Source organism: Hemitrygon akajei, chromosome 2 (assembly GCF_048418815.1).
Source record: "Hemitrygon akajei chromosome 2, sHemAka1.3, whole genome shotgun sequence".
Lineage (NCBI taxonomy): Eukaryota > Metazoa > Chordata > Chondrichthyes > Myliobatiformes > Dasyatidae > Hemitrygon > Hemitrygon akajei.
In genome coordinates, this window is record NC_133125.1 from 22975642 (window position 1) to 22998387 (window position 22746).

At 36.9% G+C, this 22746-nt stretch overlaps 1 protein-coding gene across 1 annotated transcript in view; it reads right to left on the reverse strand.

Annotated features, from left to right (window-relative positions):
* The window catches only part of LOC140739850 (adenomatous polyposis coli protein-like), a 219621-nt gene extending 198046 nt beyond the window's left edge, over positions 1-21575 (reverse strand). The window contains 1 exon segment of the mRNA XM_073068452.1: positions 21497-21575. The gene's annotated coding sequence lies outside the window, so the exon portion shown is untranslated.
* Positions 21576-22746: the final 1171 nt, after the last annotated feature.

The following is a 22746-nucleotide window of genomic DNA, read 5'->3' on the forward strand; positions in this document are numbered from 1 at the left end:
TAGCATATGTTCACTCTGACACAGACGAATACACTCTTTGAATACACAACTGAGATCTTCGTTTTTCACTTTATGCTGAGTTTTTAAAAAAAATTTTCATTAACTTCTGTTCACGCATATGTGAAGTCAATCCTCAGAACTGTCCGTGGTGCGCAGAGGATTATGCATCGCCTGGGAGCCTTCCCAGCACCTTGTGGAATTTCCCATTTGTGAAATCATGTCAGCGCTCAAAAAAGTTTCAGACTTCATAGGCTTTCAGGTTTTGGAATTTTGGATATTGGGTACTCAACCTGTATTTATGGTTCAGGATAGACATTCACATGAACTTAATTCATCCACTTAGGGAGATCTCATTTCTTCAGGGATTCTAGCTTTATTTTCCACTTCAATTATGCATTCCTGCATTTTTTCCCTGTGGTCTTACATTCATATTGTACCAATGTCCCCTTGACTCATGCCGTTAAAGTAATGCACATTTACAAGTTTCATCTCTTTTACAGATCTGTCATCTCTCAAATACTTCCTTTCCTGTAATATTCCATTTGCACTGCACCAGATTTTTGTCTGACAATATTAAAAAACACTTGTTTTATTGTTTCATTCCATCAAGTTTGGTGTTTTGGAGTAACATCTGTCTAACAGGGTATTTTGGGTTTTCAGATATTGCTGAGTGAGAACATACTACGGCAACTGTGCCTTTGTTTTTCTAGTGTTAGCTGGGCCATTAATAAATGCAAAATCAAGTTGAGTGTCTGCTTCTTGTGACTTGTTTGGTTTGCTGTTGTGCTTTGATTTAGCTGTTCTGAATCTAAACTAATTGGAATTCTTCCATTTTAGTTTATTAAAACTTTTTAATCAAAATAATCTCCTTGATTTCACATACCACATTTCTTACTTTGTCCAGCAAACTATTAGTGAACTATCCATAATGCAAACTTAGATAATTTTTCCTATAATAAAGCTAATCAAAGTAGTTTGAGTTCTTCTTCCCAAAGAATCAACTTTACTTATAAACTAGGAATTCCTGATGCATCTGTATTTTATTTTATACATCCAAAGGAGTAAAAATCTTAATGTTGTGAATCCGTCAGTGTACAAGCAATAAAGAGGAGAAAATGTGGGAGGATATTGTCCAAACGCTAGGATTGTACACATTATTGTTTTGTATATATGTACAGTCAGATACACAATCAGATCAATGTACAGTCAGATATGCAATCAGATCAATGCGTATTGATAAATCTGATGGGCTGGTGAAAGAAGCTGTCTCAGAGCCTGTTGGCCCTGGCCTTAATGCTGTGGTACCATTTGCCAGATGGTAGCAGCTGAAACAGTTTGTGGTTGGGATGGCTGGAGTCCCTGATGATCCTTCAGCCCCTTTTTACACATTCTGCTGCTGTAAATGTCCTGAGGAAAGTTCACATCCACAGATACACTGAGCTACGTTTGAGCAATGCAGTCACAATCAGAGAATAAACATTAGGGTATAGCAGCCATTAATACAAAAGAGAACAATTCTTTGTGAACTATTTCAAAGATAAATTACAATCAGTAATCTGTTTTGAAATTAAGAGCACAGTTACAAGGCAAGGCACCTCCATCTGAAGACAGCTGGCTATTGGCTCACAGCTGAAGATTGTTTAAGAGAAATAATTGGTAAACTGACATGACCTCGAGACATCCTCATATGTATTGGCCAAATTAAGAGAACAGGGTAATGTTAATTGGCCTACACATCAAACCAAGCATCAGGAATCCTCAGTAAAATATTTTGCAGAATTGTGACTGAGATCAAGGAAGTTTCCTCACTGTTATCTGTAACTTAACACATCAACATATGACTGTAAGCATGTTTGCTCCATCAATCAATAATTGGGGGCATATGTATATCCAGAGAATCAACCCCTACAACACAAATATCAAGTGCCTGGTGTATGTAAGTTCAGAAAATTTTTAGACCATCAATGTGAATATCCCAGCAAAAGAGTTTGGATATTGAGGCATCTTGTCAATTAATATGCTCCCAATATAACTAAATGATAAAAATGTTAATTAAATAAAAACAATTTTTGTCTTTCTACAAAGCATTGAAGTAAACTGTAACGATTGAAATTGTATTCTTTGATGTTGTTCATTTGCCCACATGCATAAAACTCAACATACTCTGAGTTTAGGGAGATTCTACAGTTTCTCCCAGAAGAGAATCCTTCGTTATGCCTTGTCCCGAATTTCTGCTTATGCTGAATGAAAAACATTTACAATCTACAACTCCAGTCTCATTCACAGTCTTAACACCTGACACGCAAAATTTCACAACCTTCTTTAACTGCTTTATTTTTGAAAAGAGTGTGCCTCAAACATGAATTTAATTTCCATCCCATGAACGGAGGCATCCTTCCGATTTTCCTGATCATTCAGTGCTCTCTTCTGCCAAAGAGCATCAGATTATGAAATGATATTTCTAATGTTTTGGTGTACAAATATCCAAATCATAATATATACACAGAAAAGCATATTCAGTATATAACACTAATTTATAGCTTGTCACTAGACCTGAGCTGACCCCAGGACAGACAACATTGATATGAAATATTCAGTTGAGGATTACCTCAAATATCACAATTGGCTCTTGATAAATTTTCATGGGAAAATCTATACCCTGGTAAGGGTGAGTGAAAAATAAATTAAATCTCAGTTATTTTGGTAAATGACTAAGTATTATGCAGATTTTTATTAATTTTTGAGGGTTTCAAATTGTATGACTGAATTGAAAATGCAGAATCTTACTTTTACCATGTCATCAGATCTTCCACAACATAATTCAATCCCATTTCATGCTTGGAAGTCATCTTCATACTAATATCAGCACTACTTGCTAGTTAGCATCACTTTTCATTAAATCTGCAGACACTTTGTTTAAGCAGTAAATAGATATTAACACAATTCAAACTACTCAAATATTAGCTAAAATAATAAATTAATTGCTAAAAGTTCTTCTGCATTTTTATTGCAGCAACTAAAGTTCTATTTTTCCATCTACAAGGTCTTACAATTTTAAATAACTTTATTAACAAAGGGCATAAATTAAAACTGATCTGCTATTTGCAACTATTATAGGCAATAAACTAACATTATAATGTAGTGATCTTTGGTGTGAATTATGTGTTAAGATATTAATCATAATAAAAGGATGTGGATAGGCCTTCTGCATTAGGTAAGTTAGGTACCATGGTAGAAAATGTATATTATGTAATCATAGAATTAGGATGGATGTCAGAAATTTTCATTTTGTGGTGGTGGGGGGGGGGGGGGTTAAATTCACTGGATTACATTGTCAGTTTGTACAACAAATTCTGTCCACAAAAGAAAGCAGAATATTGGACCTGACTAAGGCTCGTATCACAACACACAGAAGTTGCTGGGATGTTAGATTATGTACTTCATTGCCACTGTGAAAATTAAATTAATTGGTTTCAGGGTTAAGATTTTTTTCAACTAAAATTATTTCCCCTTGAAATAACCCCTAAAGTTGTTGCTAATTGTTGTCACAATGCTCAACTGTAACATAATTGTTTAGAACTAACTTTTCCCACAAAACATTTTCATGGTCATATGGTTTCCATGCTAAATCCCAACAACGATGTCTATGGATAGGAGTACATCCAGCCAAGAGACAAGCAAAGTCAGCTGAGACACCTCAAGCAATTAAATGGATCATTATCATCATCTCCCGAAGAATAAAACAATTTCTGAAATCAATTAGGTAAACAAAAGGGAAGCAGTCCGATTCTACTATCACATATAAGCTAATGTACATTCCAAATTTCAATCATAGTAAATTCATATTAATTAATAACCTGCTGCACAATCAAACATTCAGTGGTAATAATGCTTTATATATACCAGGTAAAAACAGGTCAACATTAGCTTGAAGGGGACGTCACGTGATGACGTAGGATCGAGACGTGGAAATCCAGCTCTCCCGTAAAAAACCAGTAAAATAACGTTTAGGTGAAGAAAAGTTAATAAATACTTTTTAAAAACTACTTATAAACTATTCAGGATTGTCTTAAGATATGCCTCCTAAACAGAAGCAGAAGAAAATTACTACTTTGAAGACAACACAAGTTGGAAAAGAATCAAGGCCGATCACTATGAAAGAGCCTCGGGCTCAACTGCATTTTACCTCCGGCGATACAGAACAGGAAACTGCAGCAACATCAACCGTTTCCAAAAAAAGAGCAACAGGAATTGCGCATGCGTGAAGGAAGGGGCATGCGCAAACACGAGCAACCCAAACTACAAATCCCAGCAACGATCGGAACTGAAAGTGAAAGTGAAGATGAGGTGGAATCAGATTCTCTGGATAAATCAGATGAAGATGAAGAGACAAAGAAAGAAGAGCAACAGGAAGAGGTTGGAGGTGATGGAGACATAAGAAAAACTTTGGTACAAATAATGCATGAATTAAAAGCATTAAAAGTAATAAAAAAGATTAAAAATATGAAGATTATGTTTGATAAAATGATGAAAAGACAGGACAAAATGGACAAGAAAATTAAAAACTTAGAAGGAACAATGGGAGACAGCATTGATAGAGTGAATAAAATGGAAGATAATATTTCTGCCTGGACATCAGAAAGAAAACAGTTGTTGGAAAAAGTGGATGTGCTTGAAAATTTTAGCAGACGAAACAATATTAAGATTGTTGGACTTAAAGAAGGTATAGAAGGAGAGGATCCAATACATTTTTTTCAAAAATGGATTCCGGAAATTTTGGAAATGGAAGAAGGAACCCAGTTAATTGAAATTGAAAGGTATCACACAGCCTTAAGACCAAGACCTCAAGTTGATCAAAACCCACGATCAATCTTGATAAAATGTTTAAGATATCAAGATAAAGAAAAGATCCTGAAGGCGGCTGCCCAACATGCCAGAAAGAGAAACGGGCCATTGATGATAGAAGGGAAAACAGTTCTTTTCTATCCTGATATAAGTTATGACCTTTTGAAGAGAAAGAAGGAACTTAACCCAGCGAAAAAAGTTTTATGGGAAAAAAGCTATAAATTTATATTTCGCCACCCAGCAACCCTGATAATTTATTTGGATGACGGAAAAAGAAGATTTTTTACTGACTATCGGGATGCAGAAGAATTCGCACAAGAACTCCCAAATATTCGCTAATTACAGTCAAAGATTTAAAAGTGAAACGGATTAAAGATGAAGATAGGGACAGTGAATGGAACTGATGAATGTTTAAGGACAGAAGAATATTTAAATATATTCTTAATTATATGATACAGGGGGAGAAAGGTTAAAATTTGAGAAATATTAATCGAGAGTAGTGATATTATTTTTTTTTCTTCTCTTATATATACTTTTTTATGTTACGGGGGAGCTGGGGGAATTTCGGATCGATTGCTACGGGATCCACATGTGTAATCATGGCGATTGCCATGACCCATACAATGGAGGGGGGGTAATGTTGTGCTTTTTTTCATTCACAACATTAGTGGGGGGTATTTTGTTATTTTTTTCTTTATAATCTATTTTTCTTTCATCTTTCTTTCTTTGCCTGGACAATCGGGGGGGGGGGGGAAGACACATAGCAACATGAAGAATTTTTAAAAGATTCCCCAAGGTACTACAAAAGTTGAAAGATTAGGTATTATTATAGATTGGAGTAACCCTGTTAAAAATAATGACTAATTTACTGATTTTTTAAAGTTTTAATGTTAATGGGCTTAATGGACCGGTGAAAAGAAAAAGAATTTTAACATTTATTAAGAAAATGAAAATAGATATAGCTTTTTTACAAGAAACACAGTTAACAGAGATAGAACATCAGAAATTATAAAGAGATTGGGTCGGAAATGTTATTGCAGCTTCATTTAACTAAAAGGTGAGGGGAGTTGCAATTTTGGTTAATAAAACTTTACCAATTAAAATACAAAATGTATTAATTGATTCTGCGGGGATATATGTAATTATACATTGTCAAATTTTTTCAGAACTATGGACTCTTATGAATATTTATGCACCAAATGAAAATGATGTAAAATTTATACAAGAGGCCTTTTTGAATTTGGCTGATGCATATGATAAAATATTAATAGGTGAAGATTTTAATTTTTGTTTAGACCCAGTTTTAGATAGATCAACAAAGGTTGTTACAAAATCAAAAGTAGCAAAATTAACTTTATCATTGATGAAAGATTTAAATTTGATTGATATATAGAGAAGAATTAATCCAAAAGAAAGAGATTATTCATTTTATTCAAATAGACATAAAACTTATTCAAGGATAGATTTTTTTCTATTATCAACAAATATTCAAGACAGAGTGAAAAATATGGAATATAAAGCAAGAATATTGTCAGATCATTCCCCCTTGATAATGACAATGATAATGATGGATAAAGAGGAATCGATTTACATGTACAATGTCCTGTGTATGTTACTCAAAATGGCTTCTTTGGTTTGTTAAGAGTAGGAATGCTTCTTTGTCTGATAAGTGTTTCTCTCGCAGTTGTTCAGCTTTAGACTTGCTGATATGGGGATTTTATTCATTTGTTAACCAATGGGGAATGTTATTTTGTCTTGTGAGGCTGGGAACTTGGGGAGGGGGGGGGGTTTCGTGGTCTTTTGAGGAGAGTCGAGAGGAAGATGCCGAGGAAGGTGGACGTGCACTGCACTGCTTGGTTGACCACCGGGAGTGGTCCCAGGCGCGAAGACTTGGAGGTCAGAGGCAAGCGACGAGGGGTCGAATGGTTTGATGGTTGAGCTCCAACGATGTGCACTAAACTGACTGAACTTTTGATAAGTTGGCACCTTTTATTTTTTTTCTTTCCTTTCATATATATTGTATTGCCTAGTGCTCTTTTAGTTTTAGTAAACTCTTTAAAGTGTATTTCATAACGGTATCTGGTGTGAATTTGATACTGTGTGTGGGCGCGAGGCATAAACTTGATTCTCCGAGCACCTGCGTGTACGGGAGGTGGGGTTGGTGTGTGGCTGGATCTCCTTTTCCCCTAGACATATACCAGCCTGTTGGTTAAGTGTTACATACAGATGGAGATTTAATTCAATATTATTAAAATGTCAAGATTTTTGTGATTTCATGAAAAAGCAGATTCAGTTTTTTTTAGATACAAATTTACATTCAGTTGATGATAAATTTATAGTATGGGAAGCAATGAAGGCATATTTGAGAGGTCAGATAACAAGTTATACTTCTAAAATTAAGAAGGAATTGTTATGATCCCAGCCCCCTCCTTCTTGAGAATCGCAAGATCGCTATTAATTCGGGTCTTGGACCCAGGAAATGAGAGAGAATCCTCAGCAAGACAAAGCAACGGATTTGGCCATTGTTTCTTGGAGACACCTTTGTGGATTGCGATCCTATACTACGTGCCAGCTCTCAGGGCAACGTGAGCTGGGGATTGCATCACCCCACCCTGATTGACATCTACAACCCTGCAAGTCAAGATAAAAGAGGAGCTGCAGGGGGCAGTCCCCTAGCGACGCACCAGAAGGAGACACCATCGCTCGCCGCTCCTGTGATAACGGGAAGCTATTCGGAAGCCACGTGTGGTCCGTTTCCCCTGGCCTGGGGAACGGGTGGCTGATAACACCGAAAAGGACTTCGAACTAACAACGGGGAACCCACGTTCCCGATTCAACGGTTTGCGTCCTAAAAGACTGGGCAAGTTTCTTTTCTCACCAAAATCTCTCTCTCTCTCTCTCTCTCTCTCCAACAAGTGAAACCCAGCGGTCCCCAAAAGGCTAAAGCCTGCATGAACTTGAGAGACTTTTATATTATTACGTATTCAGGCAACAATAAATATATGTGAGTTAGGCAAGGGTTTTTATAACAAATAACACGTTTATTAAACACTGAAAACAAACCCCACAAAAGTAAACAAACACTAATGTAACCGGAAAACAGCTGCTGTGCAGCAGCTTAACAGTTCTTAAAGCAATGCAGCTCTAACAGTTCTTAAAGCGATGTTGCAAAAACAGTTGTTTAAAGCGATATTGCCAAAAGTTCAAAATGCTCAGTCCATTTAAAAGGAGAGACTTTTAAAGGCGATTTAAATTCTCTTCCACGTCGTTTTCCTTCAATCCCCGGTGTCGAACTCTTCCCACGAAGAATTTTATGAAACGTAACGGCTTAAAGGCACTGACCTTTCCTTTATCACACTGTCCTCAATCTTCTGCTATCCCGCAGAGATTAACACGAGAACCGTCAACGAAATCCTTCCGAATGAGGATCACACAAGGTCGAACCCGTTTCACTGTCAAAAATCGATTCTCCTCGATCTTTAACTCCCGAACTCCGATCTTCACTCTCCACTAGCAGTATTGTAAAGAAACTGCTGGCAATGACCTTTTAAACTTTAGGCATTAGATAAAACTTCATCTTTCAACGAAACTGCGTCATAACATTAAATCACGCAGTGGCATGAAGTCAACATGGCAAATCCAGCCACGAACTGCCCCCCCCCCCCACAGGGTGGGGTCTTCCTTTTATACCTGTAAAAAAAACGTGTCACATGACCTCTACTGGCGGGAAAATAACGTCACTCCACCATCACAAGACCATTACCTCAAGTCCAGTATAACTTCAACCCCAGTCACGTGACAAGGGTACCACTGTCACGTGTCATGGGTACGTGACAATATTTCCATCGAACAATATTTTTACCCCTAGACAAAACGATAGAGCTACTTCTAATTGATGATTATTACTATATCCGCGCTTTAGATTGAGTATTGACGACGTATATTATCTGAATGTTTGTATTAATCTTACTTTTGTGCCCCTTTATAAATAAAAACGTTTAAAAATAGTACCATCAGACTTCAACGGACCTCTCTATCTTTGCTGGTAAGTGACCCAGTTACGGGGTTCGTAACAGAATATATGGTAGAAACAGATCAATTGGAGAAAGAGATTACAAAATTAGAAAAAGAATCTCAAAGATATATGACAGAAGAAAAAAAGACAACTTGTTAACAAGAAGTTACAATATAATACACTTCAGACATACCGAACAGAGAAAGCAATTATGAGAACTAAACAGAGATATTACGAACTAGGTGAAAGAACACACAAGATTCTTGCTTGGCAGTTAAAAACAGACCAGACTTCCAAAACGATAAATGCAATTAGAACAAGTGTAAATAAAATTACTTATAAACTTTTAGAAATTAATGACATTTTTATTCTGAACTGTATCAATCAGAATCACAAAATGGTAATGTTGAGATAGAAAGGTTTTTAATCACAAATAGCTCTTCCAAAATTGAATTCGGAAGAACAGAAGGGATTAGATATGCCTTTTACATTAAAAGAGGTCGAAGAAACTCTAGGATCACCTCAGAGTAATAAATCTCCAAGAGAAGATGGTTTTCCGCCTGAATTTTACAAAAAGTTTAAAGATTTACTAATTCCTCCTTTGACTAGGAGGGCCGGAATGGCCTGTTTCCGTGCTGTGATTGTTATATGGTTATATGGTTATATGGTTATGGAGTTAATACACCAAGCGGAAAGAACGCATAAACTTCCAGAATCTTTTTCGACAGCTATTTTAATAGTATTGCCAAAAAAAGATAGAGATCTTTTAAAGCCAACATCATATAGACCTATTTCTTTGTTGAACACCGACTATAAAATAATAGCAAAAATTTTATCTAATAGATTATCCAAATACTTACCAAAATTAATACATATGGATCAAACAGGATTTATCAAAAATAGACAATCGGCAGATAATGTAACTAGGTTACCTAGTATAATTCATCTGGCACAAAAGAGGGAGGAAATGAGTGTGGCAGTTGCTTTAGATGCAGAAAAAGCATTTGATATATTGGAATGGGATTTTTTATTTAAGGTATTGGAAAAGTATGGGTTAGGAAAATCTTTTATAAAATGGATAAAAACCTTAAATACTAATCCCAAAGCTAAAGTAATGACAAATGGTCAAATTTCAACATCATTTCAGTTAACAAGGTCAACTAGACCTGCTTTAATCGTGTTGGCGATAGAACCGTTAGCTGAATTAATTAGAACAGACCCAGATATTATGGGTTTCAGAGTTAACCAGGAGGAATACAAGATTAATTTATTTGCTGACGATGTTTAGCTTTATTTAACAAATCCATTGTATTCGCTGCATAAATTATCTTCTAGATTGGAAGAATATGGGAAAATATCAGGCTACAAAATAAATTGGGATAAAAGTGAAATTCTACCCCTTACTAAAGGAGATTATAGTCAATGTCAATTAATAACTCAATTTAGATGGCCGATAAATGGTATAAAATATTTAGGTATAAGAGTTGATAAGGATATAAAGACTTTATATAAATTAAATTATTTACCATTATTGAAAAAAATTCAAGAAGATCTTGATAAATGGATGATAGCAATAACATTAGTAGGCAGGGTAAATGCTGTAAAAATGAATGTATTCCCTAGATTACAATATTTATTCCAAACACTACCAATACAATTACCGCAGAAGTTTTCTCAAGAGTTAAATAAATGTGTCAGGAAGTTCCTTTGGAAAGGTAAGATGTCAAAAATATCATTGGAAAAATTGACATGGAAATTTGACCTAGGAGGGTTACAACTTCCAAACTTTAAAAATTATTATAAAGCAAATCAACTTAGATTTATTGCACCTTTTTTTGATGAGGATAAACCGGCATGGATTAGAATAGAACTAGATAAAATAGGAGAAAATATACCAGAAGATTTTATATATAAGTGGGAATCTAAATGGATACGGGAAAAGAAAGAATCTCCTATATTAAAACATTTGATTGATTTATGGAATAAGATAAATATTGATGATGTGAAAGAAATCTTTATTACCAAAGAGACCTTTAATTCAAAATAAACTTATTCCTTTTACAATGGATAACCAACTTTTATACAACTGGTTTCAAAAAGGGATTAGATATATAGGAGATTGTTTTGAAGGAGGTATATTAATGTCATTTGATCAATTAAAGAATAAAAATAAAATATCAAACAACACTCTTTTTTTGTTATTTCCAATTAAGGGCTTATTTAAGAGATAAATTGGGTCAAACAATGTTATTGCCGAAACCTAATGAAATAGAAATTTTAGTTCAAAAAGGAAAAATTCTAAAAATTATTTCTTGTATGTATAGTTTGATTCAAAAGCAGGCAATTAAACAAGGAATTCATAAGTCAAGACAAAAATGGGAAACTGATTTGAATATTAAAATTGAAGAAACAAACTGGTCAAGACTATGTCTTGACAGTATGACAAATACAACAAATGTCCGGCTAAGACTAGTGCAATATAATTTTTTTACATCAATTATATATTACACCACAAAAAATAAATAAATTAAACCCAAATTTATCTGATCAATGCTTCCGATGTAATCAAGAAATTGGGTTTTTTTTACACTCTACTTGGTCTTGTTTTAAAATTCAACCTTTTTGGACAAATTTAAGAGTTTTACTGGAACAAATTATTGGAATACAACTTCCACATAATCCAACATTATTTTTACTAGGCGATATTGAAGGGATAAAATCGAAATCCAAATTGAATAAATATCAGAAAGAATTCATAAAAATTGCATTGGTAGTAGCCAAAAAGGCTACTGCAGTTACTTGGAAATCGGATTCATACTTAAGTATAGATCATTGGAAGAATGAAATTTTTAGCTGCATTCCACTTGAAAAAATTACTTATAATTTAAGAGATATTTAAGAAATATTTATGAAATATTTCTGAAAATTTGGTGCCCTTATTTACAAAAGATAGGATTAAATATATAGGTGCTCCGAAGATAAAATTATTGGTTATCTAGGGAAAGAAATAAATATACATATTAAAGCTATTATGAACTCCATGGAGCATGTGGGGATCTTCCGATATCCAGGCATTCTTTCTTTCTTTCTTTTTTCTTCTCTTTTTTTTCTACAGGGATATGTTAGGGGGGAGGGGTTGAGGGGAGGGGGGAAGGGTTAATAATTTTTTTCTTTCTGTAACCTATTTGAAAATTCAATAAAAAAAATTATTAAAAAAAAACATTAGCTTGAAGAATGCTATAGAACTTGATGTGGGATTGACCTCATCTATCCCATAATACCAAGATAAACAAACAGCCAACCCAGATATCCTGGGATATCATGACCAATAGTGAAAAAATAATGTTGTTTTTTTAAAAGGGGGGCTGTGAAAAATGAATTTTAAATAATATAATATTTTATGCAAAAGGAAAAAATCTACAAATAAAATGGCTAGACACATTGCTATTGAATTTAGCCACAGAATTAATGGAAGGCAATTTTCAACAGGGATATAAAAACTGATCACTTCAATAGAGGGTTGCAGACTCAGCCACCCCCATCATAGTCACAAACCTCCTCACCATTGAGGACATCTTCAAGAGGTGGTGCTTTAAGAAGAAAGCATCTATGACTATGAACCCTCACCATCAAGGTCATGCCCTCACCTCATTACATCCTTCAGGGAGGTGGTACAAGAGCCTGACGACCAACAATTCAGGAATAGCATCTTCCCCTCTGTCATGAGATTTCTGAAAGGACCATGCACTGACAAATACTGCTTCATTATTCCTTTTGTTTTGCACTATTTTATATTTTTTAATTGATAGTTTTATTTATGCCTTTGCACTGTACCACTGTCACAAAACAAATTTCACGTTATGTAAAGGCAGTGATAATAAACCTGATTCTAAACTAGATGTGAAGGGCGATGATGAGAAGATGGAATCAGTTGAGCAGAGGTGCGTCGGATAGAGGCGTATATGTGATAGATGGAGCCAGATGGGGTGGGGTGATGGGCAAATGGAATCAAGTGGGGAGAAGGTGGGAGGAGTGAAAAAGGGAAGAAGGAAGCTACATGGACAAATGAGTACTGCATGTTGGAGGGGAGCACTAGGGTTGTGGGTAACCTGAAATATGAAAATTCAATATTCATACCTTTGGGTTGTAAGCTATCCAAACTGAATACAAACATGCTGTTCTTCCGGTTTATATTTGGCCTTTCATCAGCAATGGACAAGACCAAGGAAAAACAGTTCAATATGGAATGGGGAGTTGAAATGACATACTTACAAAAGCTTGGGAGCCCAATGTAGACAGAGTGCAGGGCTTAATTTATAGCATTCCCTTAGGATTCTCAGTTGTAATTTAATGTTCTTCCTTTCAGATTAAATACCTTGCATATAATTTCCTTTTGAAATATAATACCCATTGTCCATTCTAACACTTCTGTACTCTATTTCTATGATCCACCCCCCTCTGCAAACAGAAACAATGCACTAATTTTTGCCATTCCATCATTGTCAGTGCACTGAGGTTATTCAAGGTGACAATACAAAGAGATGACTGCATCACAAGCCCAACAAACTAAATCACATGTCATAAACTAATTTGTCAATGCAATCACACAATTAGGAAACCGGCATAAGCACCAGCCTGATGGGCCACAAAGGCTCGTGACAGATTTTAATCTCTTAAAAATCACACAATTAAGAGTCATGAAGAAGAGATTCTCTGCAATTTTCCAACATATTTGGAAAGGAAAGTTGTACTGAAGGACTTTACACTACCAAAAATGATGAATGTTTGCCTCCCTTGTTTCTATCAGTAACACAAATGCAAAACTATTTTTGATTGATTCTAAACTTCCACAAACCTTTTCAGAGCCTGATGCACCATCAATAACTCACGCTGAGACTTAGGAAGTGAGATATCGGCTTTTATTGACTGAAGAACAACACTACATCCTGGGAAAATGAGGGAGAGCAGCAGGCCACAGTCGCCTTTATACAGGGGTCTGTGGGAGGAGCCACAGGGGCAGTCAGCAGGGTCTGTGGGAGGAGCCACAGGAGCAGTCAGACAGGTATATCTAGTTCACCACAGAGCCTTTCTAAGTTGTTTTTAATCATTTCCCTTTCTGCTTGTAACTTTAACTGTCAAATGTTAGGCCGATTTATACTTTTATGTCAAATGTACGCCGTAAGTACCACGTACCCTACGCCATAGGATGACATGCACCTCCCCAAGAAGTAACTCGCGTGTTGCGGCGACGCAGACCACAACAACTGTGATTGCTCCGCTTGGTAGCATTGCATTTCCTCCTACGCATTTCCGGTTGCTTTTCTCCGCCATGTCTGTACACTGATGCGAAATAAATGGTTGGAGACGATGAACCAAATCATCAAATCTACCTGCCTACATCTGAAAATATTCGAAATGCATTTCCTCGTCCATGTCTCTCACGAAGAAACTCAACACTGTGGCATAGAAACCCCACCGCCAACTAGCGTTTTGGCGGTGAATTGCAGAGCGACACAGTCACAGCAACGCATGCTTGCTACGGCATAGGGTTACGCAGTAGTATAAATCAGGCCTATGGTGTAGGCTATGGCGTAGCCCGTACGCACAAGTATAAATCAGGCTTTACACATCCCAAACCAATACATCTCATTGAAAAGAGCCTTTTTTACATGCAACTATACAATATTTACAGGAAGTAAGTATAAGAATGACAAAAAGCAGCAACTGACTTTTTTCAGATATACACTAGACCAGACCAAACATCACATTTCACCAGTTCAGCCTTCAGATTATTAAACATGTCTCATATAAAGACACAACACCAAAGGGCACCAAATGCATAATGCTAAAAGCTCAATCTGAAATGTTAACTCAGTTTCTCGCTCCACAGATGTTGTCTCATCTGCTAAGAATTTCCAGCATTTGTATTTTACCACTGAAGGAAACTACTCAGCAAGTCTGTATAAGCTTTGTTGAAGACCAATCAAAATAGTCCTACTTTCATCCTCCTTCCATGTTTCACTACGGAATGTACTGCCTCATAGAGCAGGAGATAACTATTCTACATTACTCATCAGATGGGAATTAAATAAATAAATGAGAAGAAATGGTTTCTTTAATTTCCATCATAGCCAATGATAGAATATTTATATCCTGTCTCATTAGGTAATGCACTGCAAATCCTAAACAGGGAAGGAAAACTATTTCCTCATACATCTCTGGTTATTTTGCCAATTACAAGGGTTCAGTTGGTTAACTCAGTTACTGGAAGGTGGGTAAATAAAGGAAAACTTTTTAATTTTTTTTGTAATTTTAAAACCTCCATAAAAACGTGTTTTTTTAAGTTTACACATTTGAAATAAAGCCTTCACTTTCCATTCATAACCAAGTAACTCCTTCAGGAAAATATTTTGACCTCTGCCAGAAGTCCTCCATTACACCACCACAGTCAGCAATAAAAGAAACATTACAATAATTGGAGAACTGACACCTACAAATCATTCAATCTTTAGGGAATTGATTTTCCACTGGTTTTTGATCCCACTAATTCTCTCAGTGTAAGCAATTCCGGGAACACAAATTCTAGAAAAAAAATCCACATCACATGTAAGAGGAAATCACCATAATGCTCAACAAAGCAAAAGAAAAAAATGTAATAAATTCAGATATCAGCAAATTATAATACTGCATTTTCTTGAGATTATACCTTGTGAGATTATACATCCCTTTGAAACAGTGAAGCAATTGTCTATTAAATGCCCAAACACTCTCCTTCCACAAGCTTCACCTACTATCAGCTGTTCTTTTGAATCTTAACATCAACAACTGTGAATTATATAATGCCCTTTTTGTTTGCCTCTCTGTTAGTCACTGATATACATTTCACTGCCCTTTTAATACTTGGCTAGAGCTGTACATGTTCTCATTATGTCTGTTCCATTCTCACCTTACAGCTGTGTTCAATCCCTATATTTACACAATTATTCACCTTATGAAATGCCACAGGTATTGATCATTTTCTCTTCAAAACCAGTGCATAAATATAAAAGAATCTGAATAAAAATTTTGTACAAGTAATTCTACCTCCCGCACTCCAAATGTGTTACTGCTGCTTCACCGGGTTTGGAGTACCTCACCACCACAGGCCTGATTCCCCAGAAGTAACTGTTGTTGAAAGGCAATGAACACTGAACAATAGCAGTTTACAATGTAGTACTCATAATAAAATTCCTGATTTGATGCAACAATATTTTACTGCCTTGCCATAAGAAACGCCTGAGCAGATTCACCATAGCACAAAGATTTAAACTTGAACCATTTCTACTGGGAACATCAATGGATCTTACTCTTACAGGGTAGATTTGGAATAATTGAATGAGGCAAAACGAAGGTTAAAGGACATTTTTACAGGTATGTGGATAGCAAAGGTTTAGATTATAGATCTAATGCATTTAGATCAATGCATGACTAGTTTAGATGGGCATTGTGGTCGGCAGAGATGACTTGAGCCTAAGAGCCTGCTTCTGTGCTGTATGATCATGACACTAACACTGGTGTCATGTTAAACCACAATAGTCAGAATAAGTTTCTTCAAACATCATAGAACTGTCATGACTTCTTTGATATTTGAACATGGTAGAATAAAACTACAGTGCCTATAAAAAGTATTCGCCCCTCTTGGGAGTTTTCATGTTTTATTGTTTTACAGCATTGAATTACAGTGGATTTAATTTGGCTTTATTGACTCTGATCAACCGAAAAAGACTCTTTCGTGTCAAAGTGAAAACACATGTCTACAAAGTGATCTAAATTAATTACAAATATAAAACACAAAATAACTGATTGCAAAAGTATTCACCCCCTTTAATATGACACACCAAATCATCACTGGTGCAGCCAGTTGGCTTTAGAAGTCACTTAATTAAATGGAGATCACCGTGTGCGGGCAAGGTGCTTCAATTGATTTAGTAAAAATACACCTGTATCTGGAAAGTCCAACAGCTGGCAAGTCAGTACCATGGCAAAAATTACACCATGAAGACAAAAGAACACTCCAAGCAACTCCACAAAAAGGTTATTGAAAAGTACAAGTCAGGAGAAGAATACAAGAAAATTTCCAAGTCACTGAATATCCCTTGGTATACAGTTCAGTCAATCATCAAGAAATGGAACGAATATGTCACAGCTGTAAGTATGCCTGGAGCAGGCCACATTCAAAACCCGAGTGACCGTATAAGAAGAGGACTAGTGAGGGAAGCCACCCAAGAGACCTGTGACAACTCTGGAGGAGTTACAAGCTTCAATGGCTGAGATAGGAGAGACTACACATACAACAGCTGTTGCCCAGGTGCTTCACCTGTCACAGCTTTATGGGAGAGTGGGAAAGACAAAGCCACTGTTGAAAAAAAACTCACCTGAAGTCTCAGCTCGAGTTTGCCAGAGGCTTGTGGGAGACTCTGAAGTCAGCTGGAAGTAGGTTCTATGGTCTGATGAAACCAAAATCAAGCTTTTTGGCCATCAGGCTAAACACTATGTTTGGCGTAAGCCAAGCACCACACATCATCAAAAATACACCATCCCTACCATGAGGCATGGTGCTGGCTGCATCCTGCTGTGGGGATGTTTCACTGCAGCAGGACCTGATAGGCTTATGAAAGGAGAGGGTAAAAAGAATGCAGCAAAATACAGGGAAATCCTGGAGGAAAACATGAAACAGTCTTCATGAGAACTGCGACTTGAGAGAAGATTTGTTTTCCAGCAAGACAATGACCCCGAGCATAAAGCCAAAGCTACAAAGGAATGGCTTAAAACAACTAAGTTAATGTCCTGGAGTGGCCAAGTCAGAGACCAGACTTCAATCTAATTGAGAATTTCTGGCTAGACTTGAAAAGGGCTGTTCACACATGATCCCCATGCAATCTGACAGAGCTTCTGCAGTTTTGTAAATAAGAATGGGGAAAAATTCCAGATGTGCAAAGCTGATAGAGACCTATCCACACAGACTCAAGGCTGTAATTGCTGTCAAAGGCGCATCTATAAAATACGGAATTGAAGAGGGTGAATACTTATGCAATCAATTACTTTGTGTTTTATATTTGTAATTAATTTAGATGACTTTGTACAGATCTATTTTCACTCTGACACGAAAGGGTATTACTGCTGTTGATCAGTGTCAAAAAAAAGTTAAATTAATTCAACTGTGATTCAATGTTGTAAAGCAATAAAATATGAAAACTTCCAAAAGGGGGGTGAATACTTTTTATAGGCACTGTAATACTCAGCATGTGGTGTGCATCATTATATTCCATTGTACACAGAGTTACTGCTGACTTTCTATAAAATTTTGTCTGATCACACTAAGGGTACAGTGAACAGATACCATGCATACCATAATGAGTTTTAAAAAAAACCATTTGCTCAAATTATTTTCAGAAAACTTTCATACAGAAAAGAATTCATGGAAACAAAATGTCTAGTGGCCAGTGATCAGCAACTTTGGGTGAACAAGATAGAAAAGCAAATAAAAGTTTATGTATTTTACAGACAATAAATAGAACTTTTTCAACAGATTTCTTTTCTCAAAAGATGCCTTTGTACAAAACCCACCCTAATGACGAATTCACTGCAAAACAGGATGCAAACTGGTACCACATTGTGCATGAACACTTAATTACACTCACACCAAATTCTACTTATAATAGAATCATTCATCTGTTAAACAAATGAAGAGCAATTTGAGGCTAAATTCAGGAAGTTTATGCTGTGATATAGAATCATATTTGACAGAAGTATTGATGAAAGAACTGGGCACACCAATTATTCAACCCAATCCATGCCCATCTTAATTTGTATGATCATCAGTCTCTAAAATTAAATGCACAAACCTGCATGCCTGATTCTCTGATCCATGTAACATCTGAGAACATCCCCTACAAGCATAAAATTTATGCTGATATCAATCCAGAAAGAATTTCTATGACAACACTGGCAATTATACCAGTGTTATCAATTTTGCTTTATGTATTTTCTCATAATTTAACTGCTTAATCCAAAAGTGTACTTCATAGCAACAAATTAAATGATTAAAAATATTACATGATTTTCCATGTTCAACCAGGTGAGACACTAACTACATGCTAAATCAATACCAATCTTGGGACATGCTGCTTTCTAATCAATGACAAGAATTCCTAGGCCATTTCAATTGATTATTTTAATTGATTTAAATTCTCAAATGATTTCTACCAAAATTTGAAATGCACTTTCACACTTTAATGTAGAGTGCTTATTGTACTGAACACTAATAGTACTTTGTGGTATGAAGATTTAGTTTCATGGAACACAAGGAATGTAAAATAAGGACAGCACATTCCAAACATGTAAATAATCACAGCAACTCAAAAGAACCCTGATTTCACAATGATTAGAATGGGGTGTCATTTTCAGATTCTTTCCTTTATATTGTCCTGAACTGTTATCAAAATTGGTACCTAGCATTTGTGAACAAATCAAAATATATGGTAATTCTGTCACACTTTCCTCAGAGGAAGATGGTTGTATTGTTTCATGACATCTCAGTCCCTGGACAATCATCTTCAGGGCTTCATTAATGGTCCTGGTCAAAAGTGTGGGCTCTCTGATAATTAGTTATCTTTATGACTCTTCAAATAATGCAGCAATTTGTCGATATGCATTGAGACCTGGCTAACAGAGAGACTTGGCCTCATCTCTAACAATACTATCCATATTCAGTCACATCTGCTCCAAAAACTTGAAGAAAGCCCAATAGCTTCCAGGAAAATGTGACCTGCTTTATTCAAACCTTATTAAGCCTTACTCTGTGCACTTTAGGCTGACTATGCCAACAACCTCCTGTGCCTAGCGTCACTTTCTGGACATACAATCAATGTATACAAGCTACCTTATGTACTTGCATCTCTTGTGTTTTTTATGATTGTGTTCTTTAACTTATTGTGTTTCTTTTGTGCTGCATCAGATCTGCAGTGACAATATTTTTGTCCTCCTTTACACTTGTGTACTGAAAATTATATTAAGCAACCCTGAATCTTCAACAAGATGCAATATTTTTCCAGCACACATCCCAACAATTCAGCCTCTACCAACTAGGACAATAGCAGTATTTATATGGAAATCTCACGATCTCCAAATCTCCTCCACAAAACATATCATCCTTATTTAGAAACATTTCACCATTCCTGCACAGTTGCTGGGCCAGAATCCTGGGATTACAAACCTGACAGCACCATGGGACTACTGGTCTGTATGGGTCAAAGGGAAATCAGGAATGAATATTAAGTAGTCTTGCCACAGCACATACATCCAACAAATGATCTGAGCTTTTAAAAAAAACCACAATCAAAATAATGGCATGAATTGCCATGTTGTTTTAATTTATAACCAGCAATCCTATTTTACTGAATACCACAAAATCTGTTTTCAGGTCATAGCACAGATAATGGAATAAGGTCACCACCATAACCCAAACTTACCATAGTGGTAAATTCTGCTCAGCTACCTTGATGATATCTAACACTAGGGGTACTTGGTTGCACTCTGCTGGTACTGATATGCAAACTGACTTGAGATTCATTTGTAGGAGGATAGAGTGACTTCTTTTTAAATAAATGCACAAGTTGCCCTGCATCATTTCAGCTTGATGTTCTTGCAAGAAATAATCACCTTAATACACAGAGCTGTCACTATCTATAAACCTACTAAAAATATAATATAAAGGAGCAACACACACAAAATGCTAGTGGAACACAGCAGGCCAGGCAGCATCTATAGGGAGAAGTGCTGTCGACGTTTCGGGCCAAGACCCTTCGTCAGGTCTCGGCCCAAAACGTTGACAGTGCTTCTCCCTATAGATGCTGCCTGGCCTGCTGTGTTCCACCAGCATTTTGTGTGTGTTGTTGTTTGAATTTCCAGCATCTGCAGATTTCCTCGTGTTTGCTAATATAAAGGAGCGATAGGTAAAAGGTTTTAATTAATGGAAATACTGCATACAGTCACTGATCATGATTAACTGCCCAGGAGTCAGCCAAGTAGTTTCACGTTCTTTGCAAGTACGCTATCATTAACAAAAAAAATGTTCTATTCATAATCTATTCCCTTGGTGACAGAAGATAATACCAAGTGGTTTATGTCCTGGTTCAGAAACAGTAACAATTGTGCACACGTCTATATTATAAAATATATATATATATATATATATATATAAAACAACACAAAGAAAGATGCTCATTCCCTGCCATTTTGGTGCGGTGTGTGGAATGCACTGCCTGAGTCAGTGGTGGAGGCAGATACACTAGTGAAATTTAAGAGACTACTACACAGGTATATGGAGGAATTTAAAGTGGGGGGAGGGAATATATGGGAGGCAGGGTTTAAGGGCCGGCACATTGTGGGCCGAAGGGCCTTACTGCGCTGTACTATTCTATGTTCTATGTTCAAAGATGGTCAACCATTCCCTGCCATTTTCCTGAACCCCGGTAAAGCGAAAATGAATGTTACAAACAGAAAATCAGTTTAAGAAAGAACTAACCCAACTACAAATGTTACTGTAATCAGAGTAAATCAGCAAGTGCCATGAGAACTGTATTAGGGTTAACTTACTTTTATTCCTTGTTGCTGAGCGGTTAGGGTAAGCTTAGTCTCGTCCAAAAGTAATACTTCGCAATAGAATTCTTCCTGTGTCGTGCAGAAGCAACCCATTGCTGCATTGAAACTAGAAATGGGAGTGAAACTTAATATAAAGTCCACTGAATGTCCGCGATTTTAAAACATCGAGTTGAAAGTCCAGTTAAGCAAGCATTGATGAGGATATCATTGCACCGTGTCGCTTCACGCCCCTCTTCCCAATAGCAAAGGGGTAAATTGAATGTTTGCTCCTCAAGAAGCAAGCACATTTGCATCTACAGCAACCACAAATGACACATTATTTAACATCGCTGATCATTTTTGTAAATTACATTCTGGGAGATTAACCTGCCCTGCGACCGTCGCTGTCCCCACGACACCAGATGGTGAACCGCAGGGAATGTCTCTCGCCTGCCCCTGCCAACTTGCATTCTGCTGGACCTCACCTCCCACTTCTCTCAATGGCTTCAAACACCGAGGCGACCCACATCCCGCGGCGGTCCCGGAGCTCAGTCGGCGGCCGAACGACGTCTCCCCGGCGCTTTCCCCCACTCTTCACATGCTTCAGTTGTTCCGTTCCTCTCCCAGTCCCCTGCTCTCCTGCGCCCACACCGCGTCTCCGCTTGACCCCGGCGCGGCTCCAGTAACCGAGGAGACGCCGCCACCCTTCACCTTTCACCCGCAGCAACGGAGCGCGAGCCCGGCACCGGCGCGCGCGCACCCGCGCTGCTTGGCAGCTTGGCAGCTTGCAGTCTTTGTTAGACAAAGGCTACTGCTTGTCACCAGTAATCAATTACCCCTAGGTTGTTTATTGCATACAAAAGATACTGTTGGTTGATAATGACAGCAAACTTTGCAAACGTGACAACTGCACGACAGCCTTTCGCAAGGGAAAGATGATCGTGCTTCAGACCTGTAAACGTTTCTTTCAATCTTCATGGTTCTCCCACTAAACAATAATTAACCTCTGCTTGATGTGAAACGGCATTTTTTAAATATTTAAACTTTGCCACCATCATACTTTTCAATCCAGAAAAAAAAATTCGCACAACTTAGCCAACTGCGTCAAAAACATTGACAGCCGAAGGACAACTCTGATAGTAAACCATGGTCATTCAAAACACAATTCTCAGGCTTTGTGATGAACTTGCCAACTATTCGATGCCCAGATTTCCTTCATTAATATTGATGAGAATCAAACATTTGAAGGAGAAAATCTAGTCATT